Source organism: Mytilus galloprovincialis, chromosome 3 (genome assembly GCF_965363235.1).
Source record: "Mytilus galloprovincialis chromosome 3, xbMytGall1.hap1.1, whole genome shotgun sequence".
In the NCBI taxonomy this organism is placed as follows: domain Eukaryota; kingdom Metazoa; phylum Mollusca; class Bivalvia; order Mytilida; family Mytilidae; genus Mytilus; species Mytilus galloprovincialis.
The window spans coordinates 75,381,526-75,398,054 of record NC_134840.1 but is presented as its reverse complement, the minus strand read 5'-3'; the positions used below and the strand labels follow the sequence as shown (position 1 = coordinate 75,398,054).

Genomic DNA, 16,529 nt, shown 5'->3' with positions numbered 1-16,529 from the left:
TTATGTTTCTAAGTAAAAGTTTTTTATAATGCCTTTTTAAATGATATAAACAGTTAATCAACTGCAGCATATCACGAGGACACAAGATATTCATTAAATAGTAATAAATGAATAAAAGTAACAAGTTATTTATTTTTGAAAGATGGTTTCTTACCATGAACAGTTGATAAAATCTCCTTCAAAGCCACATCACTGTTTTCTTCAATTTTCTTTGCTCTTTGGAGTTTCATAACCAATGTGTAATCTGCATGTTTGAATTTATAAGTGTTATTATCAAATAATATAAAATTTTGATTCTCTAAATTTGCTGATATAACCCAATTATACAAATTTGATAAAAATTGTGAGTGTTAAGTGTTCCACAGATGGAAGTACAAGCAGAATTTCTATGTTCTCCTCAATTATGAAAAAAAATTATTTCTAAATCAAGGGAGCAAAACTTATTTAGTATTTTTTTTATTTGACTTGATAAAACTGGCATTAAAGAGCTTTTATAAAAATTAAATCATTTGCTGTTATAGTAAGATATACCTTGACCTATAATGGTTTACTTTTTTAATTTGTTACTTGGATGGAGAGTTGTCTCATTGGCACTCATATTATATCTTCCTGTATCTATATACAAAAAGTCACAAGCAGGCTATTCCACCATTACACATTTTGCCATTTTCTGTAATTACCTAGTTTGTCTCTGATTTTCTGACCAAAGTAAATAAGGCCATCTGTCAAAAGGTCTGTTCTATTTTCAGGCGTCATCTCTTTGGTGATTGAAGAAAATCCACCCAAATATGACCATAATCTTTCAATGCCTTCACCGTCAGTGAGACCATGATTTTTTGTCCTCCTAGGTCCATACAAAATCTACAAGTATATAAGTATTAACACATAAACTTCAATAATCTAATTTTGGATGTAACACGTCTTCTGATTGGCTTACGTTATTTTGTTATGAGTCCATAGACATAATTTAGTCATGTGACCATGACGTCATCAATGTTTTTTCATGGTTTTCTACGGTTTAAAATGGAATTAAGAATTAAATTATAAGAAATGACTGTAATATTTTTTCTGTCTATTTGAAATAACAAAAAAAATGTGGTGCATACTGTTAAATAACCCGCTACACACGTTATTCAGTGTGCACCACATTTTTTATGTTCTTTCTTCATAGACAGAAAAAATATTACAGTCATTCCTTAAATATATTGTAGACACATGTCTTACAATAATAAAAATCTGTGTCATTTATTTATGAATACCAAGTTTTTTTTATATTAAAAAATCCTCAAATTTGAAATGTTGCTAAGAAAAGAGAAAATCACATATAAACAACATATCTGGTCTTAAAACTTGATATACTTTTTTTTGTGCAGGTTAACATATATTGGAAAACTTTACAAGCCATTCTAGTATAATAAATACTAAGGGGTCATCCATTTTTCAAAGTGCACAAAATGTACACTTGAGGGAAGGGGTTTAAAAAATCAACATTTTTACTGTACACTTTAAAAAAATGAAAAAATAAAAAGTCAGGTATGTTTCAGTTTATTTTCCATGCAATTTTTTTTATTAAACCAAACTATAAAAGGGAGGCATTATTTTTTATAAAGAATGATTGATTCTAGGCTTGTAATCGACAAAATTTTTGACATACACTTTTTTCATTCCCCACCCTCCCTCAAAAAGTTTTGAGGGTTCTAGTTAACATTACATATACAATATGCACTGAACCAACAAATAGTTTAACAAAACATTTGAAATTATATTATCTTACTTGACATGAAAAAAAAATGTTTTGAATGGCAATAAGACTCCTGTAAACATTTGTATTTTAAAGTTTCAAGGATCTTGATTCCAATTACTGAATAACTAATTAATAAAACTAGATGTCATGATTTGGTATATGATATGTAAAGTTTAAGGGATTTAGACTATACATCATGTGAGAAATGAATGTCAGTGACTAATACTTTTTTTTTGTAAAATTTTTAAATGACACCCAGCAAATAATGTAAGAAATCCTTGAAACATTTCTATAATATCAGATGCAGAACTGCAATTAGTTTGCAACCTCTCTTTGTCATTATGTTTTAAAATTTTACTACATACAGATTGTACTGTCTTGTATAAATTTGGTTAAATATTACTATGTTGAAAAAAAAAAAATAAACATTTCTTACCAGGCTGTGCATGGCTTAATTTTTTGTAATTATTTTATGAAGTTTTAAGATTTGTATGTAATTTTCTAGTATTTTCTACATTATATTACTGCCCAAACTATAAACAGTACAAATGACAAACCTCTAAATGTCTTTTTAACAAACATGCAATATCATAGGAGATGTGGAGGTGTTTGTCTTTGTTGGTACTTAAAAGTAGTTCTATCAAAAAAACAGCATATCCCAGTCTACAAAATAAAAAAGAGAAAAGTGTTCTGAAATGACAAAAAATTGGTTTCCTATCTTTAATTAAATTCCAATTCTAACTGCATGTATCCCTTTTTCATTACTGTACAGGTAATCATTTTCTCTCATATTCCTCCTAATTTTCCAGTGAATACCATTCTCATTTAATTTATGTTTACCAGTATGTCATGAGCAACAAAAACCTTTCATACAGTAGCCATATATGTTAAAAGTTCACATTTTAATGATTACATGTTGTAAGTTTCAAGTTGATATGACCACAACATTTGTTCAATTACCTTAAACAAAGACATTTTCCTGATATGGGTAGGAGATCAAATGACATGCAAATCTGAAAACACACGCAGGAAGTAAGTCCTAAAAATTGCACTCTCTAAATATTATCTACAATATAACTAACTTTTCACCATGTTTTAAACTAAAAAACTTCTGAGGGTAATCGTGCCTAGAGGTAGCTCCAAAGACTGCGGTTTCCGACAATTTCTCTTTGGATCTTAAGTCATTTCCTGCTTGGAAATCGCTGCATTCCTGAAAATAAATATGAAAGCTAGCAAACTCTTATCTTTTTCTTACTACTTGCTGTTTTTCAAAGCATTGATTATTTTTTATTTAGTATCTCTCAAATGTACTTAAAATAAACACCTAAAATATATTGTTCTTCAAATGTAATAGTCCTAAATTTGAAGGAATTTGGAAACCTTTATCTTTGATTTTAATGTCCAGAATTCATAAGGCATTTCAATTAAACATATAATGGAACTTATGGAACTTTAATTAGCTAGTATGAACGGGTGCAAAAGGGTTTAAAAATATATGCAGATCTCTTCGATTGCTTCTATGGAAAATTGCTTACCTTATTTCATAAGTGGCTACAATTTTTACCCTGTATGATGGATAAAACTGGAGGAGACCACTTTTTTTATTGTTTGTCAAAGAGTTCTTATCAAACCAATTCAATTGTATTTTTATCAGTTTTCATGAATTAGGCAATATTTATATCACAGAAATAGCAGTCTATAATGTAAACAGCCAGAACTTTTCATAAAGGGGGAGGGGGCTGAGTGCTTCAGTAATTCCCTATACTTCTATAATCAACCAATTTTTCGCACATAAGGGGGGCCTGGGCCCCAGGGAACCACCTATGGTAAATAAATAAAATATCAAACACAAAATACCTTTTCTATTTTTGGAGTGTCATATTTTTTTATGAAATCATCTACCAATTCCTGTTGGACGACAAAATTATCTTTGTGTTTTGGTTCAAGCCAGTGGTTACCAGATGAAGATTTCCGTACTAATTGAAAGTCTGCATCAAAACAAAAGATACTGGTTTCTGTCTAAAAAAGAAATGTTTAGTGTTTAATTTACAGTAAAATAAAAATTGTCCAAAAGTGCACCTGATAATTAAAAATAATTATGCAATAAATAAACAAATAAGTATTTAAAATAAATAAAAACTAATTACGTCAACATCATTTAAAGAGTGTCTTAAGTAGAAATGGGTTCTTACTAAGTAACAAATGTAGGTGTGTTACACATCATTTCAGTCCCAAACCTTGAAAAGCTGTTTCAAAGTGATGACAATAACAAAAGAAATTGATAGATCACTGTATTATTAAGAATTTTTGGTTCCAATGCAATATTTCTATCATACAAAGGATATATATGTGAGAGAAATTTATGAATCAACAGTGGATGGCTCAGAAAATGATTTTAAAAATCACTATGCAACAAAATTTTGTACAAAATGAAGAGTTATCTCCCCTTTTCAATGAATTTTCAGTGCTTTCTATGTATTTTTTTCCTCTTTATTTGTTGCAGTTAATAAAAAAAACAAAATTTAACTTTGAGAAGGAATGAATTTGTCATATGAAGTAGATGAAAAAAAATTGAAAACAAAATATGTCATGTGCCATCCACTGCCTGATTTTTCTATGGACACCCTCTTAAAGACACAGTAATTGATTGACTGTTGTTCCTATTTTTGTTTATTGTGTTGCATGTGGACTATTGATTATATCTTTTATCCTGTTGCAAATATTTTATTAAAATTAACTTAATCTAGGACATTATACCAATTATACCTCAAAACAAGCTGGACAGGTACAACCATCATCTAGATCTGGAAAATTATTTGTTAAATAGTCCATTTGGTATACAAACTGACGAAATTGGTGAATAGTTTCTGCCATTAAACTCTTATAAATTTCTTTTCCCTACAAGTAAAGTTAAAAATTAAATTTATGATCACACAATTGTGGCTCTATGGATTATAATGAAAAAGAAAAAAAAATTCACCACCACCAACCAAAACCTTAAAACTGTACCGTGACATTTAGTCATTAATTTCTGAGCAATTTTATCGATTGTGAATAGTTGTCTTATTGGCAATCACACCACATCATTTTATATATAATAGTGTAAAAAAATATTTTATCCTTTATAAACAAGTTGACAACATAATTATCTAGCTTTTGCAAGACATATAATCTTATTGGTATTTTTCATCCTTTCAAATGTAAATTGTGTTAGTTATTTTTTGTAATGCATTCTATAAGTTATTTAGCAATAGAATATGCTTAGGGTTTAACAACAAACTATAAATCTCATTAGTATGGAATCTTAATTAATTAACCTCTTTTGTGACCAACATCTTGTACAGCTTTGGTTGCCTAGCCTTTAAAGCTTCACAAAACCCCTTCACAGATACATGGCACTCAAGCAATAAACCATTTAACCAGCGAAGTAAATCAATGTGGAAGGCTAAATGAGGTGTTTTTGGTGAGGCAGGCCACAGATTGTATGACAACAAGGTAATTGCTTCCTCTTCACAAGAACAAAATTGAATTGTTCTAAGATGTTGTCTACTTGAAAAATAAAGATAAAAATTAAGGTACCAATAAAAAGAGAAATTGTTTTTAAAAGAAATAGGTCTTACAAAAAATGGCTAAAAAGAGTAATGGTGTATTCCACTTTGGAATACCTATTATTTAACTTCTGGATGTGAATTTAAGCATGAATGCAATTTAAGTACTCCTCATAACAGACTCGTGTATTGTATGAATGTCGGTTCAAACCCATTTTTGTATGATTGGATATGAATTCAAATTCAAATTGATGGAAATTTATAGTAAATAAGGATACATGTACTTATTAAACATGAAATAAGAAACTTTTGTTTGGATCATATATAAACATTACAGGTAAAACATCTGTCAAAATATTTGCAATTTGGTATATGTATATGTATACAATTTTTTGTCAGAATCATATCAAATATCTATTTTAAAGTAATTCATACCTTTATCCTAATAAATGATACAAGAAAGTATGTTACTATATAAAGAATACCTTTATCATCAATAACTACTGTATCTTTCATATAGTCAGTTGTACACATATCATGTTTTCTTCCCTTCCAAGGCTTAGTTGGAGGTGCATAGCCTATAAAAGCCCCATGCTATAAAAAAAAGCATGTGTTTTAATCAATTTACCTTTAACTTGTTTCATCATTACAAAAATATTGGTAATCTTTGATATAATGCTAAGTAAAATGTTAATATTATTAGTTCAACCAAAGTCCACAGTAAAAACCTGAACTATTGTTTTGAATTGATTTTAATCTCCAACTGCATTTACTGCTAAATTTAACAATTGATAATATGTGTGCATGACTTAGATGAGCATTTTGTAGCTATACCAAACCATAAATTGAGGTTTAATGGTACTCAGATCAATGGTTTGCTTGTCAATGTAATTATTTTATTGTCTCATTAAAAAAAACACATATTCTTTATATAATAAAATCATCAAATATATGTTGTTGTAATTTCAAAAAACTGATATGTCAAGCTACCACATGTACAGGGGAATGTTAAATATCAGAATCAATGTGTCCAGTAAATTTTTCAAATCATGAAATCAAGTATCTTAATAAAAATCGCTACCTTTTTTTATTCCTATAACTGCAAAAAATATTAACTAAAACTGCAAATAAGTATGAATAAAAAGAGATATTGGTGTGAAATAAACCCCACCTAAATAACAAACAAAAAGAAAATACATCCAGATCTCATGCCTCAAATAAACTGAACCCAGCAAGGCCAATTTACACGAAAATGGTTATAATAAAAAAAAACAGAAATAATATGATCAATCAACACCTATTGGTAAGATGAAACCATAAAAACAACCTAGTCTTTGATACATATTTCATAAAGCAATTATCTACATGTATCTTCATGCTTTATTAAAAAGTTGGGCTGTCATGAGACAAACACTTTTATTAATTTCAGGAATTCTTACTGAAAAGATCTGCTTTCTGCTTTTAGATGTTTTTTCTTAAAAAAAGAAGGAAAATCTTACCATCCATTTCTCAAATACATGTAAATGTGGAAATTGATGCCTAATTTCCAGACAACATTCACATATAACGGGCCAAGATATACAGTCTAGGCATCGGAAAAGATCAACCTTTTCAGTACCACAATCCTGGCATTTAAAATTGACTACAGCTTCTTTTTCTTTTGCTGCAGACACCAGTTTCTTGCATATTTCTGACCAATGATTTAATCGTTGGATTTTAGCTTTAGCATAATCTAAAAAAAAAATGTACTAAAGTATTGGTACTGTAATTATAAAAAAACAACCTATAAATATCAAAATTGAATTATAATTATACAATCTTTTAAATGAATTTTATACTGAATGATTAAGTACAACACATATTTTACGGTCACCTTCATCAATGATGTTTAACACATTTGCACCTTTATAAGAAATTATCAATAAAATAAATGAGTTCTCTCTGGCTTGAAAACAATTCAATGTTATAAGCCTGTTTGCAGGATATTTGTTTTATTGTATCATGTTGTATGACTGTCCAATAGTAATCAACACATCTGAGAATCACTATAAAAGGCTTAATCCTGTGAAACTTGCAAGTTTGGTAAATGGTTTATATCCATTAAAACAGGCTTCCTTTATTTTTTAATACATTTTTAATATGAAATTCAAAAAAGGAAGGGAATATATGCACTCATTGCACCCCTCTTTATTCATCTTGTAACCCATAATTATTTTAAGGAGATAATAAATGCCACTTTAAAATCATTACACTATACATACTATTTTTAGGTTCTATCGTCACAGGTGTTTCATGTTCATTATTGAGCTGCACATTGCCATTTCTTTCTTGTTCAATGTTCACCACCTCTGCATTTATAGTTTTATAGTCATCTTTATCGGTGGCACCTGCAGTTTCAAATCATGGATAAAGGCGTGTATGACTTGGTCATAGTTGTCTTTTTTCCACTCTTACGGACTACAAAAGTGCATGGCACCTTTCTTTTCTTTATATGAGACATCTAAAAAATAAACAAGAAAAAATCATCCAACTAAAAGTACAATTAAATCATCAATTTGTATTCATAGAATCTATATTATATACAAAAATATCAGTTTATTTTTGTATTGTTTGATTGCTGTCTCATTGACAATTTGTTTTTAGGCAATTGGTTCTGTAATTAAGTCATGTTACTAAGTATTCCCCAGGGGGGGGGGGTAACTTCCTATTATTGGGTATACAGGGATGTGCCAAACATATTGGTCATAATTTTGCGAGATTTTATATAAATATGACCCTCCTTTTTAATGACATCCTATATTAAAATGCATTTACGTTAGATATCCGTATATTGATTTGGGGTACTTAAACATGCAGTCAATCCAACAATCCATGCATATATATAAAGATAAAATATATGTACACCAGACATTGTCAATTCATATATAAAAACTTAAGGGTAGCTGGTATATTTATGAATTATGAGTGATGATGAGTTACAGTGCTTATATAAGCATGGGTCATATTTTAGATATTGTATATAAGTATACTGTAGGTCATTCTTTCTTAAATATTTATATAACTATAGGTACTGAATTTTAGTGAATGTTATATTAAAATGGGCACGTTTTTTGAGGCAAAAATGGCACACCCCTACCAAAAAAATATCGAAGTAACCCCCCATGGTCTTCCCTATACCAAAAGCTGCTTAGTTCAGAATGTGAAAAAAGCAGTAATGTAATGCTACTTAAAATATAACACCTCACCTCACCTTTCCTTTTCATGCCGGTCGGCATTTAAAGCCCTGAATATAACAACTTATTCTTAATTATCTCCCCTTTCAAAATTTTACCATTTTCAATCTAAATATATTTCTCAATTTTCATTGATATAGTAAATTAAAGATTTAATATATTTCTGAATTTTAATTCATTATACATCATAGAAGGTTGCGTTAAATTATCATATCAAAACATTTTAACTAAAATGTTTACTTACAATATAAAATGATTCACCTTTAATTACATCAGTACATGGTTATAAATCTTCTTACTGAAAATACATGTATATCAAATTTTTACGGTCACTAAACATTGTTTGCCTATGATACATATTGTCAAATCATATGTTTTTGTACTATGTACGCTTTTTAATGGAAATTGGTACATCATAATGCATTTGTAATAAAATGAAGACCGATGAGACCGTGATATATATATATAGAGAGATTCACCACTGCATCAAGTATTATTATACGATATTTATCCACTCAAGACAGTTCAATATTTAAAATTTAACTGTTGAGTTCATAAATCGTATTACACGAGATTTGGTGGTGGAATGAATATGTTTCTCTAATGATATGAAATAAGAAGCAAACAATATTTTTCCTTCTTATCATGTGAAATGAAAAAAGATGTGTTCTTTCTATGAGAGGTCATCAGGCATGGAAGCCTTTAAAAAAAATTTACGTCATAATCTGATTTTAACCAATGAAGAACTAATATAAAAAAAATCACGTTGATTAAATTTTTTTTATACAATGGGTGCAGATAGGTAATTAGAGAAATGTAGTTATATATGTATTATGGTGTTAGCCTTTTTCACCACAGATAATCCAACTGTCATAAAGTTGTCACGTGTTAAGACACACTTATAATATATCTATACTATAATAACAAGGTTAAATTTGTTAGCCTTCATAATGTTAACAAGACAAATCAAATAATTTAACTTTATACATAACTTATATATGTCAATGGTGTTGATTAAAAATAAAACCAATCCAACCCTTTTGTTTTCAACATTTTAAAAGTTGCCAATTATTAACAAGTTTGGTGTGGAATCAGATACTGATAACAATAGTATATGTCACATGTATGTATGTTCTGTATCCTCCTCCAAAAAGAGCACTATCTGGTACCATATCAAAAATGTGTTGCTCCTAGTGCAAAATGTAAATCCTATTTAAAAAGTTTTTGAGTACCTCCCCTTTTCATAATTTTGTAATATATTAATTATAATTAAAAAAAATATTTTCAATTTTATTGGATAAAAAAATAAGTAAAAAGTTACTTTATTGCTATCTTACCAATACATGTAGTATTAAATTTACTGGACCTTGGATCACAGGATTTCACAGTAAACTATCTTCAATCTAAAAAATATAATTCAGTAAATCATAAAGGTTACATTAAGTTGATGTTATTTTCATATATGTATGTATGTATATAAGTTTTATAACTTTTTCTGTAGGCTATCCTTCTGACCTTAACTTGTCTCTAATTGTATTTGGTTGGTTGCTGTCTCATTGATGTATTCCTCATATACTTTTTGTTTAGATTTCTTGGACAACCACTGTATTCTTTAAGCAATAAAAAGTTTGAATTTCTCTGTTAACTTTTTACTGACCTCTTCTTGTCTTATTTTTTATTGCACAGTTGCTTTCTTTTTGACGTATTCTTCATATATTTTTGTTTACTTTTCTTGATAAACCACAGTGGTCCACTTTATGGTTATGCAATATCAAAATATTCAAATGGAACAACTGTTGATTATCTCCCCTCTCAAGTTTTATCAATTAGAATTCCAATTTATTCCTGAATTTTGTGTGATTAAATGATTACCTAAAAGCTATTATTTATTTCACTTTAATGCAAACTTACCAATACAAATGTAATAATAACTTAACAGGGCATTAATACATATGACATCAGTACACAGTAGTAATTAGCTCTTCAAACTGAAAATATAATCAAATTATTAAGGTCACTTCCATTTTCAAATACTGATACCTATAGTATATACATTTATATCAAATGTATGGTTTTTTTTTTTGGTTTTTTTTTCAATATCTTTCTCCTTTTATAAGAGCACTAGCATATAATCAAATAAATATTGTTCCTAGTGCAAAATGTAAATTCTGTCCTATTCAAAAAGTTCTTCATTACCTCCCTTTCATAATTTTATAATTTAATTTAAATAAAAAAAAAAACATTTAACAATTTTATTAGATACGAAAATAAGTAAAAAGTTACTTTAGTGCTTACATACCAATACATGTTGTATTAAATTAACTGGATATTGGATCACAGGATTTCACAGTAAACTATCTTCAATCTAAAATACAATTCAGTAAATCATAAAGGTTACATTAAGTTGATGTTATTTTCATATATCTATGTATATAAGTTTTATAACTTTTTTTGTAGGCTATCCTTCTGACCTCAACTTGTCTCTAATTGTATTTGGTTGGTTGCTGTCTCATGTATTCCTCATACATTTTTTGTTTGTATTTCTTGGTCAGACACTATTTATCTATGCAATTTATTGTGCAATGATAACATGTGACGTTTTGCCAAAACCAACGTTGCTATATTTGTGCAAAATGTTCATATATATTGCAAAGGAAATAAAAGCACTGATATGATGCTACATGTAAAGATAAGTACCTTTTATATATCTCCCAATTCAGAATTATATCATTTAAAATAAAATACACTATGAACAAACTAGTAGACATTTCTATACAATTTGACTACACTGTTTACTTACCAACAGGTATGACTTGCTATAACCATCAACTACATCAGTGCATAGAATTATTATGTCGCCAACTAAAAAAAAATGTTAATTAGTAGGTCACTTTTATTTTGCTACAAATTATTTTATATATATCTAAAAGTTTTAATTTTTCTGTAAACATTTTACTGACCTCTACTTGTCTCTTTTTGTATTGTTCAGTTGCTGTCTCATTGACATATTTCTTATATATTTGTGTTTTCATTTCTTGATGTTGTGTATGCAATTAATATTGTGAGAATATCATATTACCTTTTGTCTACTAATAGATCTGGTGTAATAAAACTTCTAGTGGAACACCTCTTGGTTATCTCCCCTTATAGAGTTTCTTCAATTAGAATTGAAATTTATTCCTGAATGCTCTTTTTTATAATTGAAAAAGAAAACCCATGGTTTTACAATCAGACTTTAATGGCAATAGTAATAAATAAACTGTACAAAGTTATATATGACATCAATACATATTAAAGCTCTTCAAACTGAAAATAAATAAAGGTCATTTCATGTTGCTGCAGATTTATATATAAGTATATATTCCTGTTCATAATAATAAAAAAAAAGCTCTAATGGAATGCTACTTTAAATGAAAGATTCTTATTATCTCCCTTTTCATACAAATTTTATCATTTACAATTTTGTATATTTCTAAATTTCTTTTTTTAAATAAGATTTTTACTGAAATCTGGGACTTTTATCGACCAAGCTAAAGTATTCACTATAATTATTATAATCATAGATTTATTGACTCATGCATAGCACCGCAAAAACCTAAACTTATTTAAGAGTTTTAGGACAAATTTCCTATTAGATATTCCTATTGAATTTATGATAGTATATATGCTGTTTAATTTATAAGCCATTTATTTTGTGGCATACAGCTCTGATGTTTAATGTAAAAAATATAATTAGAAAGCAGAAAGTAAATCTGTAAAGGTCTATTAATATTTTTGTTTTTCAAAATTGGGATTTTGTTTTATTCATCCCCTCTCTTACTATATGTGTGGCATATATATATATATATATACCTATTTTACCTAAAATACTATCAATTTATCCAGAACTTGACACAATTTAGGCCACAACTACCTTATATTAATTTCCATGATCTTTAAAAAAAAAAATAAGAATTTAATTTTACAAATTTTTTAACATCATCTCTAATTGACAAGCATCCACTAGGTTAAGAATGAAAGTTTATTCTTATAGTTTCGTTCCAGTTTCGTCGTAAAAATAAAGTGACATAAGTAATTTAGATTCTTTTTTATTTGCATGTTTTTCGTTGTCAAAATCCAGAAAAAGTCATGCTTTCACCGAGATGGTTTCATTATTGTACACGCCCCTACCGGAAGTGTTTCAAATCTTCCAGCTTAGTTTGGCAAATAAACAATGATACGTTATAAGTTAATTTTGTTGCACTCTGATTCATTTCTTTGTTATTATCTAGAGCCCAAACGGATATTTCTAATTAAATTTCAGATAGTTTGTAAATTTAATAATTTAACATCATAACCGGTCAAAGTTTTTTTTCCAAAAAAAAAGAAGACTCGATGGCCTGGGGGTAAAGGGGGTTTGGGGGTGTAATTTGGATGGGTCATGATATCCCATGCTTTTAAGGGTCACCCATGTTATTTCTAAGCGAGGGGGAGGACAGGGGGTACCCTTCTCCCTTCTCCCACCCCTTTTCTCCTTTCTCCCATTATAAAGAATAAAACATCTCCTTTTGAGATATTTTTTCTTGAAATATTAGATAATTTTTTAAAAGGAGAGATATTTTATTTTTTTCTCCTTTCTCCCAGCCTTCCTCTCCTTTCTCCTACCCCCTTTCTCCCTGTCTCACTTACCCCTGTCCTCCCCCTCCTAAGCAGTAAACAAATTATAAAATATCGTGACCATTCCTTGCCTTCACAAAATGTTTACTATCTTCCCTAAGTATGTACAGTCGAAGTTAAACTAAAATTCAATCAAATTGAAAAAAGAAATCTGATAACACAGTTAATCAACTAGTTTTCTTTAAAAACATGGGGCCTAAACCAAATCAAACAACATTGCTTATAAATTTCATTTTTTTCTTATTATTTGCAGCGTAAAATTGATCGAAAAACTAGACTAATATTGTGCGTATTGCTCTTTTATATTTTAACCCACGGTGTCAGTATATGTGTAGTTAATCTATCTACCTTTTAAAATGTAAATTACCAAATTTGTTAAAATGGCCGCAGCTTTCTTCTTGTTCAAATACCACGTTCTTTCTTAAACATAACAAATAAGAGTGTTTCCGAAAATACTTTTATTCTTTAAATAAGCTAACAGCACACTTTACAGTATATATGCAGTATAATTTGTTACAATTAAAAAAAAGCGAGTGTTTCCGAAAAGACATTTCATCTTCAAATAAGCTAACAGCATACTGTAGTATACTGTACGGTACATACAGTATACGTTGTTACAATCTCTAAAAGACAAATAACACTAATAACTTTCTTATTGATAAAGCAAATACTTATAGGATTGGGTGGCAAAATATACACACTCCTTCAGAGGCTCCATATATCCAAATCGTTACCACCAATGTGAACAATTACATGTTCGGGACGATTTTTCTCTATGAAAGACAAAATAGTTTGCACATGATCTGAATTTGAAACTTTTCCGCCGCCGATCCCAAGACATTTTACCTCACAGTTCATCAAGTTGAAATTATGCAATGCAGGTCTATTATAAATAAAAAGTCCCAATCTACGAACGTGTGAACTATCAACTACGACAATTTTCATCGTAAAATTATACAGTCTCTCTAATTAAACTATAATTTTTATTTTCTGGCGCTTCAGCTGACAAAAATCACTCACTGGATCTAATACAATATTCTCTGGATACTTTTTCTTGTACTTATATAGGAACCGTTCCGTGAAAAGTAATACAAGAAAAACCTTTCAATAAAATTAGACTACAATGTTCTTTAAACTCTAGAAATCTCAAGCAGGTAGATGCAAATTACGACAAATTACGGACCTATAAATTACAATGTCAGATAACATATTAAAGTTACCTAATTATCTACAGAATATAATCCTTTTTCTTCTCAAGTCACAATATAATCGTATTATTTAAAACACAAATTACGCAGAATGTAATATAATTTTTAGTTCCAAAATTTTCCTGCCACTTCTAACTGCAACTGAAGCGCCTTCTGAGATCATATAACATTATCAGGGGAAGGAATAACTTGGTATTTGCGTTTCTACCAAATAAGAACAAAGAGTTATGCCGCTTTCCATAGTACTGCCTAGTTTGCCAAAAAATCATTTTTAATAAAAATTAGCATTTACGATATAGCTTTTACTTACTTTTAAGATTTTTTCACTAAATTTTCAACATAGATTTTTTCTTTCTTTTGCATAACATTCTTACAGGTAACATTGCTAGGGGAGAAAATATCGTAAATGCTGAAATCTTGAGAAAGCTAACTCTTACCCAACCAATTTGTCTTTTGGTTACACCAGCGACATAAAAAATGAGAATCTTCTTTTTGTTGAAATTTTTATTATAAAACCAAACAAACACCTCTCAAATCATTAAAAAATGTTTGCATGTATCAAAATGCAATAAATATTGATAAATCCTAATAACAAATGATATGAATATTAGTCTTATTTCAGGTCTGAAAGGTATTATAATAAAAATAACAGTAAATTCTGGCTATATCCACTGTTTCAGAAAACATTAAGGATGTTTATTGATATGGTCATATTAACAAATTAACTGTTTACAAAAGTTTTGAATTTTTTGAAAAAATAAGGCTTTTCTACCTCGGGAATAGATTAATTTAGCTGTATTTGGCAAAACTTTTAGGAATTTTGGTCCTCATTGCTCTTCAACTTCGTTTTTTATTTGGCCTTTTTTTTATTTTTTGGATTCGTGCGTCACTGATGAGTCTTTTGTAGACGTAACTCGCGTCTAGCGTAAAATCAAATTTAATCCTGGTATCTATGATGAGTTTATTTATGAAATTTCTTACTGTAAACTGTATATAGTGTATCACAAAACATCCATATCTAACATATACAAGTGTTATTTTGATACATTTTCATGTCTGTTACTTAAAAAGACCAAAATAACATAGTTTTGCATGTTTTTTTTTTATAATGACTCATACATGAAATATGATCATATCATACTTTGTTTGTACTAAGATATTATGCAAGACAATTTATATTTATAAGAAATCAATTGTAACAGTCTGCATGTATATGATAATTGTGCACACGAATCTAGTAATTTTAACAATACTTTAAGAGATTATATAGTTAAGTAAATGCATTTTGTATATTTACTTTCTGAAATACTTAAAACTATGAACCCAAATGCAGAATAATGATCCTTGGTCTCATCTACAACAGTTAAAATAAAACTTACATGTACAGTACTCAAGGCATTCCCAAAGTTTCTTACCTGCAATTAATACAATAGATTCTTTATTTGTATTTAACCATCTATTCTTTGAATGAAACTATATCTTGAAATGAATTTTAGCGCCTGCATATAATTATGAAAAAACTAACTTTTTTGTCAATTTTAAATTCATTTTATTGAATTCTTTATACATTTTAACTAACCGTTACACAATCAAATTGTATTGTTTTATTGTAAATTTGCCAGTGTAAAGTTAAAGAAAATACCCCATAAATTCATAATCATCGTCTCACGGCTACTCTTGTTCGTTAAGTGAGTCTTCTGTCCGTTTCCGTAAAATAATGGTACTTAGGTGACAGAATTTAGCTGAAACATTTAGCAAGCATTAGTGATATAAAATTCGTTCAACATTTGTTTTGGTAAATATTCAATTAATAACACAAATGATAATGTGTGCTAAATAACACAGGTTTTAGGTGTATATCCAATACAATTTGGTCAATGAGATATTTCAAATTATAATATATGCATGGATTTTAATGGCATGCGATATGGCAATGTAAATGCCTTTTTGAAACATATATGAAATACGAAATATTTTATTTAAGAAAGCTCGATCATGAACATAATCATTAATAGCATAGATACAACAAAGAATAACATTTAAACAATCTTGACTAAAATTAATACTACACAAGTATCAAAGTATATGTGTTCCATGGGAGTATCTCTAGGGTAAAAATATAAGTAATTATTTTACATAA

The 16,529-nt window shown here is 28.7% G+C and overlaps 1 protein-coding gene and 2 long non-coding RNA genes across 3 annotated transcripts in view; all 3 read right to left on the bottom strand.

Annotated features, from left to right (window-relative positions):
• Window positions 1–14,624, bottom strand: part of LOC143066801 (uncharacterized) — a 240,978-nt gene extending 226,354 nt beyond the window's left edge. The window contains exon 1 of the mRNA XM_076239610.1: window positions 14,402–14,624. The gene's annotated coding sequence lies outside the window, so the exon portion shown is untranslated. The remainder of the gene's footprint in view (window positions 1–14,401) is intronic.
• Window positions 5,784–7,684, bottom strand: LOC143068946 (uncharacterized). The gene is made up of 3 exons (XR_012976276.1): window positions 7,554–7,684; window positions 6,792–7,024; window positions 5,784–5,886 (listed from the first exon to the last, which is right to left on the bottom strand). It is a non-coding gene; the product is annotated as an uncharacterized LOC143068946 (long non-coding RNA).
• LOC143066567 (uncharacterized) lies at window positions 9,863–13,260 on the bottom strand. Its single transcript, XR_012975673.1, has 4 exons — window positions 11,326–13,260; window positions 10,825–10,890; window positions 10,437–10,513; window positions 9,863–9,928 (listed from the first exon to the last, which is right to left on the bottom strand). It is a non-coding gene; the product is annotated as an uncharacterized LOC143066567 (long non-coding RNA).
• Window positions 14,625–16,529: the final 1,905 nt, after the last annotated feature.